The sequence below is a fragment of the Melanerpes formicivorus genome, unplaced genomic scaffold (genome assembly GCF_026170545.1).
Source record: "Melanerpes formicivorus ecotype bairdi unplaced genomic scaffold, bMelFor1.0.p_v2 SCAF_35, whole genome shotgun sequence".
NCBI lineage: Eukaryota > Metazoa > Chordata > Aves > Piciformes > Picidae > Melanerpes > Melanerpes formicivorus.
In genome coordinates this window covers 8,269,382-8,277,538 of record NW_027142387.1, presented here as the reverse complement: position 1 = coordinate 8,277,538, position 8,157 = coordinate 8,269,382, and positions in this window count along the sequence as shown.

Genomic DNA, 8,157 nt, shown 5'->3' with positions numbered 1-8,157 from the left:
CTCATCCCTGGTTTTGGGGATTGGGAGGGACCTCTGGAAATCATCTAGTCCAACCCCCCTGATAGAGCAGAACAAATCACACAGGAACATGTCCAGGTGGGATTTGAATGACTCCAGATGTAGAGACTCCAACTCCCTGGGCAGCCTCTTCCACTCTTAAGTTTCTCCTCATGTAACTTCCTATGTTCAAAGTTGTGCCTGTTGCCTCTTGTCCTGTCACTGGGCACCACTGAAAAAAAGATTTGCCCCACCTTTCTGACACCCACCCTTGAAATATTGATAAGCATTGATAAGATCTCCCCTCAATCCTCTCCAGGCTAAAAAGCCCCAAGTCCCTCAGCCTTTCTTCATAAGAGAGACGTTCCAGTCCCCTAACCATCCTTGCAGCCCTTTGATGTACCCTCTCAAGCAGTTCCCTGTCTGTCTTCAACTGAGGAGCTCAGAATTTAATTTCATAAAGGTGTGAGAATCTCAGGACATTTCAGATCAACATTTTCTAATTTGTAACATTCTAAACCAAACACACACATACAACCCCCCAGAAAATATAAACCTGAAACCCACTGGAATGCATAACTTATAAATCACTTCCAGAGAGTGTGAAAGGGGACACGAAAGTGCAAGTTGGTAACCGTCATGGTTGAGAGCCTGAGAGCTTTGTTTATTCTCCCAGGCAACCAGCACCAGAACCAGAGGACACAGTCTCAAGCTGAGCCAGGGGAAGTTTAAGCTCAAGATGAGGAGAAAGTTCTTCACAGAGAGCGTTGTTAGCCATTGGAATGTGCTGCCCAGGAAGGTGGTGGAGTCACCGTCCCTGGAGCTGTTCAAGAGGGGATTGGACGTGGCACTTGGTGCCATGGTTCAGTAGTCATGAGGTCTTGCGTGACAGGTTGGACTTGATGATCTTTGAGGTCTCAGGGGTGACCTTATTACTGTCTACAACTACCTGAAGGGAGGTTGTAGACAGGCAGATGTTGGTCTCTTCTCCCAGGCAGCCAGTACCAGAACAGGAGGACACAGTCTCAGGCTGCGCCAGGGGAGGTTTAGGCTGGAAGTTAGGAAGAAGTTCTATACAGAGAGAGTGATTGCCCATTGGAATGGGCTGCCCAGGGAGGTGGTGGAGTCACCATCATTTGCGGTGTTCAGGAGGAGACTTGATGGGGTGCTTGGTGCCATGGGTTAGTTGTTTAGGTGGGGTGGATTGGTTGATGGGTTGGGACGCAATGATCTTGAAGGTCTCTTCCAACCTGGTCCATTCTATTCTATTCTATTCTATTCTAGTCTAGTCTAGTCTAGTCTAGTCTAGTCTAGTCTATTCTATTCTCTAACCAGATTCTGCTCCAGGAGTCTGCACCACAACTAATTAACCATAATGCTTTATAATTATATAAACAGAATCTAGAGTAGATCTGTATGATAGAGAATTAATTCTGCCCTTAAGAAAAGCTTCTCTTTTTTCAGCTACACCATGTGGTGTTTAAGAACTGCCTCCTTATGTTCTCCCTTATAAGGCAGATATCTCCTGCGAGCAGAGATTGGGGAAGATTCTAGAAAACACCTCTGGTTAAGGCTGGCCAAGTGTTTTCTTGCAGGATTGACTACTGGAAGCCCCATTTGTGAAGCTGAGGTGGTTCCAGCTGCCTCTGACCCTGCCTTTATGCAGCCTGCAGTGAGGAAAGGGACTTCCTCATAAGGCAACACTCTAGTCCCTTAATCATCCTGATAGCCCTCTGTTGGACTCTCTCAAGTAGATCCCAGTCCTTCTGGAACTGGGGAGCCCAGACGTGGATGCAATATTCCAGGTGGGGCCTTACCAGGGTAGAGTAGAGGGGGAGGAGAACCTCCCTCGATCTATTGGACACATTGTTCCTGTAGGACGCATCCCAGGATACCATTTGCCTTCTTGGCCACAAGGGCACATTGCTGTCCCATGGATAATTTGTCCACCAGGACTCCTAGGTTCACAAAGAGTTAAGAAAAATGAAGAACAAGGGGGAAAAAAAACTCCAACAAATAGACAGTTACAAAATTACTGGTGAAGGAGGAGGGGTCAACTGAAAGCTTCCAATACCTGAAGGGATCCTACAGGAAGGCTGCACAAGGACGTTTTATAAGGGTGTCTAGCTATAGGACGAGGGGGAATAGTTTGAAGCCGAGGGAGAGTAGGGTTAGACTGGATGTTAGGAAGAAGTTCTTCAGTACAAGAGTGGTGAGACTCTGGAAAAGGTTGCCCAGGGAGGTTGTGGATGCCTCCTCCCTGGGGGTGTTCAAGGCCAGGATGAGATGAGGTCTTGAACAACCAAGTCTAGTTGAGAGGCCTCCCTGCCCATGATGGGGAGGTTGGAGTAGATGATCTCTGAGGTCCTTTCAAACATAAGCCATTCTGTGAATTGCCGGAACAGGGGACTGGGAGGGAGAGCTGAAAAAGTGGGAGAGTGGATGAAAAGAGAAAGAATGTGCATCTGTTGATTATATCTTCTCTGGAATAAGAAAGAACTGCTAAGATGGATAAGCAGATGGCCAAGGTGTGTGAAGTTGGTTTCAGGAGAGCATAGTTTAAATTCAGTATTTGCATTTTACCAAGCAACTCTATTTTTGGTTATAAACGTGGAGAAGTCATTACTTTGAACCAAAGTGAGCAAAAGGTAAAAAGTAAAAATAACTCTCCAATCTCATGTCTAGAAGCATAAATGAGAGCCAGATCCTCAGAGCATTATGGAAAGCTAAAACATCATCAGGAATGTGTGTGGGAATTTGGGTGGTTGTTGGGGTTTTTTTTTCAAGCAGCTGTCAGAGAGCCCATTTTGGTCTGCTGCCACTCGAGCAAAATGTGTCTGTGCAGATGAAAACAAGATGACATTTTCAGTATTTTACTGCTGTTTTCCATATATTACAAGCTAGCTGTGCTAAATAACACTAAAAATAGCCCACGTTATTCTATGCAAGCAAAGAATTTTAATTGGCAGTGGTTTCCTAGAAACACTCAAGAACTTGAATAGCTGCACAAGTGTTCCAGACGAGCCACTGTGTGAAGAACAACTATAAAGTTTAGGAGAACAAAGGTCCCATTGCTTTAGATTGCTTAAAACAAGGCATTGCACAATGTGTTTGGAAGCTGCGGTGCATCCACTGGTGTGAGCGCTCTGCTGCTTTGATCCAGCCATTGGGATGCATCAAGTGGACATCGCTGTGACATCTGAGCCCCACGTTAACACACATACACACACACACCCCCTTTAAGTCTGTACAGTAGGCTTTTGTATTTGTGTATCAGCTTTGGTTACTGTGTCTGTAGTCCAGCATGATTCTCTCTGGGGAGAGAATCATAGAATCATCAAGGCTGGAAAAGACTTCTAAGATCAAAGAGTCCAACTGTCAACCCAACTTTACCATGCCTGCTAAACCCTGGCCATATCCACATGTATCATCAGTAAATTTGCTGACGACACCAAGCTGGGGGCAAGAGTTGATCTGCTGGAGGGTAGAGAGGCTCTGCAGAGAGACCTGGACAGGCTGGACAGATGGGCAGAATCCAACGGCATGAGATTTAACACATCCAAATGCCGGGTTCTGCACATTGGCCACAACAACCCCATGCAGTGCTACAGGCTGGGGTCAGAGTGGCTAGAGAGCAGCCAGGCAGAGAGGGATCTGGGGGTGCTGGTTGATGGTAGGCTTAACATGAGCCTGCAGTGTGCCCAGGCAGCCAAGAGGGCCAATGGCATCCTGGCCTGCATCAAGAACAGTGTGGCCAGCAGGAGCAGGGAGGTCATTCTGCCCCTGTACACTGCACTGGTTAGGCCACACCTCGAGTACTGTGTCCAGTTCTGGGCCCCTCAGTTTAGGAAGGATGTTGACTTGCTGGAACGAGTCCAGAGAAGAGCAACAAAGTTGGTGAGGGGTTTGGAACACAAGCCCTATGAGGAGAGGCTGAGGGAGCTGGGGCTGCTTAGCCTGGAGAAGAGGAGACTTAGGGGTGACCTTATCACTCTCTACAACTACCTGAAGGGAGGTTGTAGACAGGCTGATGATGGTCTCTTCTCCCAGGCACCCAGTACCAGAACAAGAGGACACAGTCTCAAGCTGCGCCAGGGGAGGTTCAGGTTGGATGTTAGGAAGAAGTTCTATACAGAAAGAGTGATTGCGCTATGGAACGGGTTGCCCGGGGAGGTGGTGGAGTCGCCGTCATTGAAGGTGTTCAGGAGGAGACTTGATGGGGTGCTTGGTGCCATGGGTTAGCTGTTTGGGTGGGTTGGATTGGTTGATGGGTTGGACACGATGATCTTGAAGGTCTCTTCCAACCTGGTTTGGTTTATTCTAATAAAAGTTTATTCTAATGTTTTTTTGAACACCTCCAGGGATGGTGACTCCACCACTTCCTTGGACAGCCTGTTCCAATCTCTGACCACTCTTTCAGGAAAGAAAGTTTTCCTGATATCCAATCTAAGCCTCCCCTGGTTCACCTTGAGGCCACTTCCTCTCATTCTACTGCTAGTTACTTGGGAGAAGAGACCAACACTCACCTCACTACAACCTCCTTTCAGGGAGTGGAAGGGAGCAATGAGCTCTCCCCTCAGCCTCCTCTTCTCCAGGCTAAACAACCCCAGGTCCCTCAGCTGCTCCTCACCAGACCTATTCTCCAGGCCCCTCACCAGCTTTGTTGCCCTTCTCTGGACCCACTAGCACAGTTATAGAATCATGGAATCACAGAATGGCTTAGAACCTCAGAGATCACCTACTCCAACCTCACTGCTGTGGGCAGAAACACCTTTCAATTAGACTCAGCTTCTCACAGCCTCATCCAACCTGGCCTAAAACACTCTGAGGAGGGGGCATCCACAACCACTCTAGGCAACCTATTCCAGAGTCTCACCACCCTTGTGCTGAAGAACTTCTTCCTAAGATCCATTCTAACCCTACTTTCCCTCAGTTTCAAACCATTACCTCTTGGCCTATTGCTAGACACCCTTACAAAATGTCCCTCTCCAGCTTGCCTTCAGATATTGGAAGGCAGCACTAAGGTCCCCCCCGAGTCTTCTCTTCTCCAGCCTGAACAACCCCAGCCTATCCTCATAGCAGAGGTGTTCCAGCCCTTTCATCATCTTTGTGGTCCTCCTCTGTACTCACTGCAACAGTTCTATGTCCTTCTTGTGATGGGGACACCGTAGAGACCCCAGTATTCGAGGTGGAGTCTCACAAGAGCAGAGTAAAGAGATCTTGGCAGCCCAGACAGATCCCTCAGCTCACGTGGGCTCCTGGAGCCCCTGGCAGCGATAACATCTCCACAGCCACAGAGACAAAAAATAGCTTTGCTTCCCTCCCACCACCTTTCTACCCCAGTGCAGAAGGAAGCCCAAACTACAGAATCCAGGTAATAATAGCAGTTCAGCAGTAACTTCTGAAGTTCCCACCTGCCCCTAAATTATAGCTTGTAAGTCCTTTACTCCCCAGCTCAGCGTTACACACTTGGTACAAAAGTGCTGGGCTGAGCCTACGTACAAACTAAAATTTGACATCTTCCAAAAGCAGCCTAAATGAAAAGTACAGCACAAGCTGTTTTCAGACATTAAGACTTGTCTTGAAAGCATCATTTTTTTCTTTCAAGATGTGCAGCACACTCTCAAGCACACAGCAGCAGCTCCAAGCAAACCTCATCCTCCAGCATTCCAGATTTTTATGGGCATGCTTTAATTAAAAGTGCTCTGCAGAACAAGGAAACATGAATCTTTGGGAGCAAAACATTGATTTTGAAAGCAGCCTGTTAGGAATTTGTGTGGATTCAAGAAAGGAAAGGAAGTGTTTATTGTTATTAAGTTAGTTGGCCTGCCAAATTCTGTGTTGTATCAGCAGTTTGGAAAGAGAAACCTTGATTTTAATCTACTATTATCCTTACCTCTAAATAACAATGGCACATCAATAGAATAACAACATCAGAAATGTGATCTGATATATTCCATGGCTTACTTAAAGGAAGAAACTTCTACAAGAAATTAATTGGATGATGAGAGCCAGAATAATCAGTTGCACCTATTTTATTTTCCTCCTGTGGACAGGGAGCCTACCAGATACACAGAGGAAACGTGCAGCCGTTTGCACCAATAAAACCTGTCAATCGATTTCCTATGAGCTGCTTTTTCATGCTTTACCAAATCAATCCTAAATGGTTCTAATTAGATGGGATTTCTTAGAACGTGCCCATTTACTCTGGGAAAGCAAACAACTCCTCCCTGAGGTTGTGCTGCACCTTTGAAGTGTTTATTTGTGAGTGTCCTTGTTGCTGGGACCATGCATAGAATGGCTTGAGTTGGAAGGGACCTTAGAGGTCATCAATTCCAAACCCCATGCTCAGGGACATCTCCCACTACAGCAGGTTGCTCAAAGCCTCATCCAGCCTGATCTTAAACACTCAGAATCATAGAATTGTTAGGGTTGGAAGGGACCTCAAGGATCATGTTGGATGTTAGGAACAAGTTCTGTGCAGAGAGAGTGATTGCCCATTGGAATGGGCTGCCCGGGGAGGTGGTGGAGTCACCATCATTGGAGGTGTTCAGGAGGAGACTTGATGGGGTGCTTGGTGCCATGGGTTAGTTGTTTAGGTGGGTTGGATTGGTTGATGGGTTGGACGCGATGATCTTGAAGGTCTATTCCAACCTGGTCTACTATTCTATTCTATTCTATTCTATTCTATTCTATTCTATTCTATTCTATTCTATTCTATTCTATTCTATTCTATCATCCAGTTCCAAGCCCCCTGCCATGGGCAGGGACACCTCACACTAGATCAGGTTGCTCAGAGTCACATCCAGCCTGGCCTTAAAAACCTCCAGGGATGAGGCCTCCACCACCTCCCTGGGCAACCTGTTCCAGTGTCTCACCACCCTCATGGTGAAGAACTTCTTCCTAACATCCAATCTGCATCTACCCATTTCTATTTTTTTCCATTCCTCCTAATCCCATCACTACCTGACACCCTAGAAAGTCCCTCACCAGATTTCTTGTAGGCCCCCTTCAGATACTGGAAGGCCACAATTAGGTCTCGTCGGAGCCTTATGTTCTCCAGACTGAAGAGCCCCATCTCCCTCAGTCTGTCCTCATAGGAGAGGTGCTCCAGCCCTCTGATCATCCTTGTGGACCTTCTCTGGATATGCTCCAGGGATGAGGTGTCCACAACTTCTCTGTTCCAGTGTCTCACCACCCTCATAGTAAAGAATTTTGTCCTAACGTCCAATTTAAATCTATCCTGAAGTAGTTTAAACACATTGCTTCTTGTCCTGTCACCACAGGCCCTTACAAACAGTTCCTCTGCAGCTCTCCTGGAGGCCCATATCAGGTCCTGGGAGGCTGTTATAAGGTTTCACTGGAGCCTTCTCTTCCTCAGGCTGAACAGACCCAACTCATTCTCTCTGTCCTTGTAGGAGAGGTAAAGCAGCCCTCTGATCATCTTTGTGGCCCTCCTCTGGACCCTGTCCATCAGATCCACATCCTTCTCATGTTTCCAGAGAAATCTTCCAGAATCCAGAGATCATTTTTCATTTCTTGTGTGTGACTCAGTCTCACACAGTAATCTCTAAACTCTCACCCACTCCTTTACACACAATGGACTTGTAGAGATTATCAGTGGAAACACAGTGTCTGCTGCACCTTGGAGTAAGTCACCTCTCTCTTCATTGACCTTTTCCCAACCTCATCCATAAGATCAGAGAGAGCTTTATCACAGCCCCTTTCTTGCTTAGGAAAACATCCTTCAGAGGTCCACCCTGCTGGCCTCACTTCCTGTCCTGGAATGGCTTTCCAGTCTCATAAAGAAAAACCACTTGTAGTTATGCTCATGTTTAGTACTTTGAAGGATTGCATGATGCACAAAAACCTCCTCAAGTTGAAGTGAAACCTCCCGTGTTCTAGTTTGTATCCATTACTCTTGTCCTATCACTGTCCACCACTGCAGAAAGCCCAGCCCCACACTCTTGACCTCCACCCTTTAGCTATTGATCAGCATTGTTAAGATTCCCTCTCAGGCTGCTCTTCCGCTGACTATAGAGGCCAGGTCTCACAGTCTCTCCTCATCAGAGAGCTGCTCCAATCCCCTCAGCATCCTGTAAGCACACACACACAGAGCCATGCTGCAGCTCACTACTCAATTCCAGTGACAAACAAAGG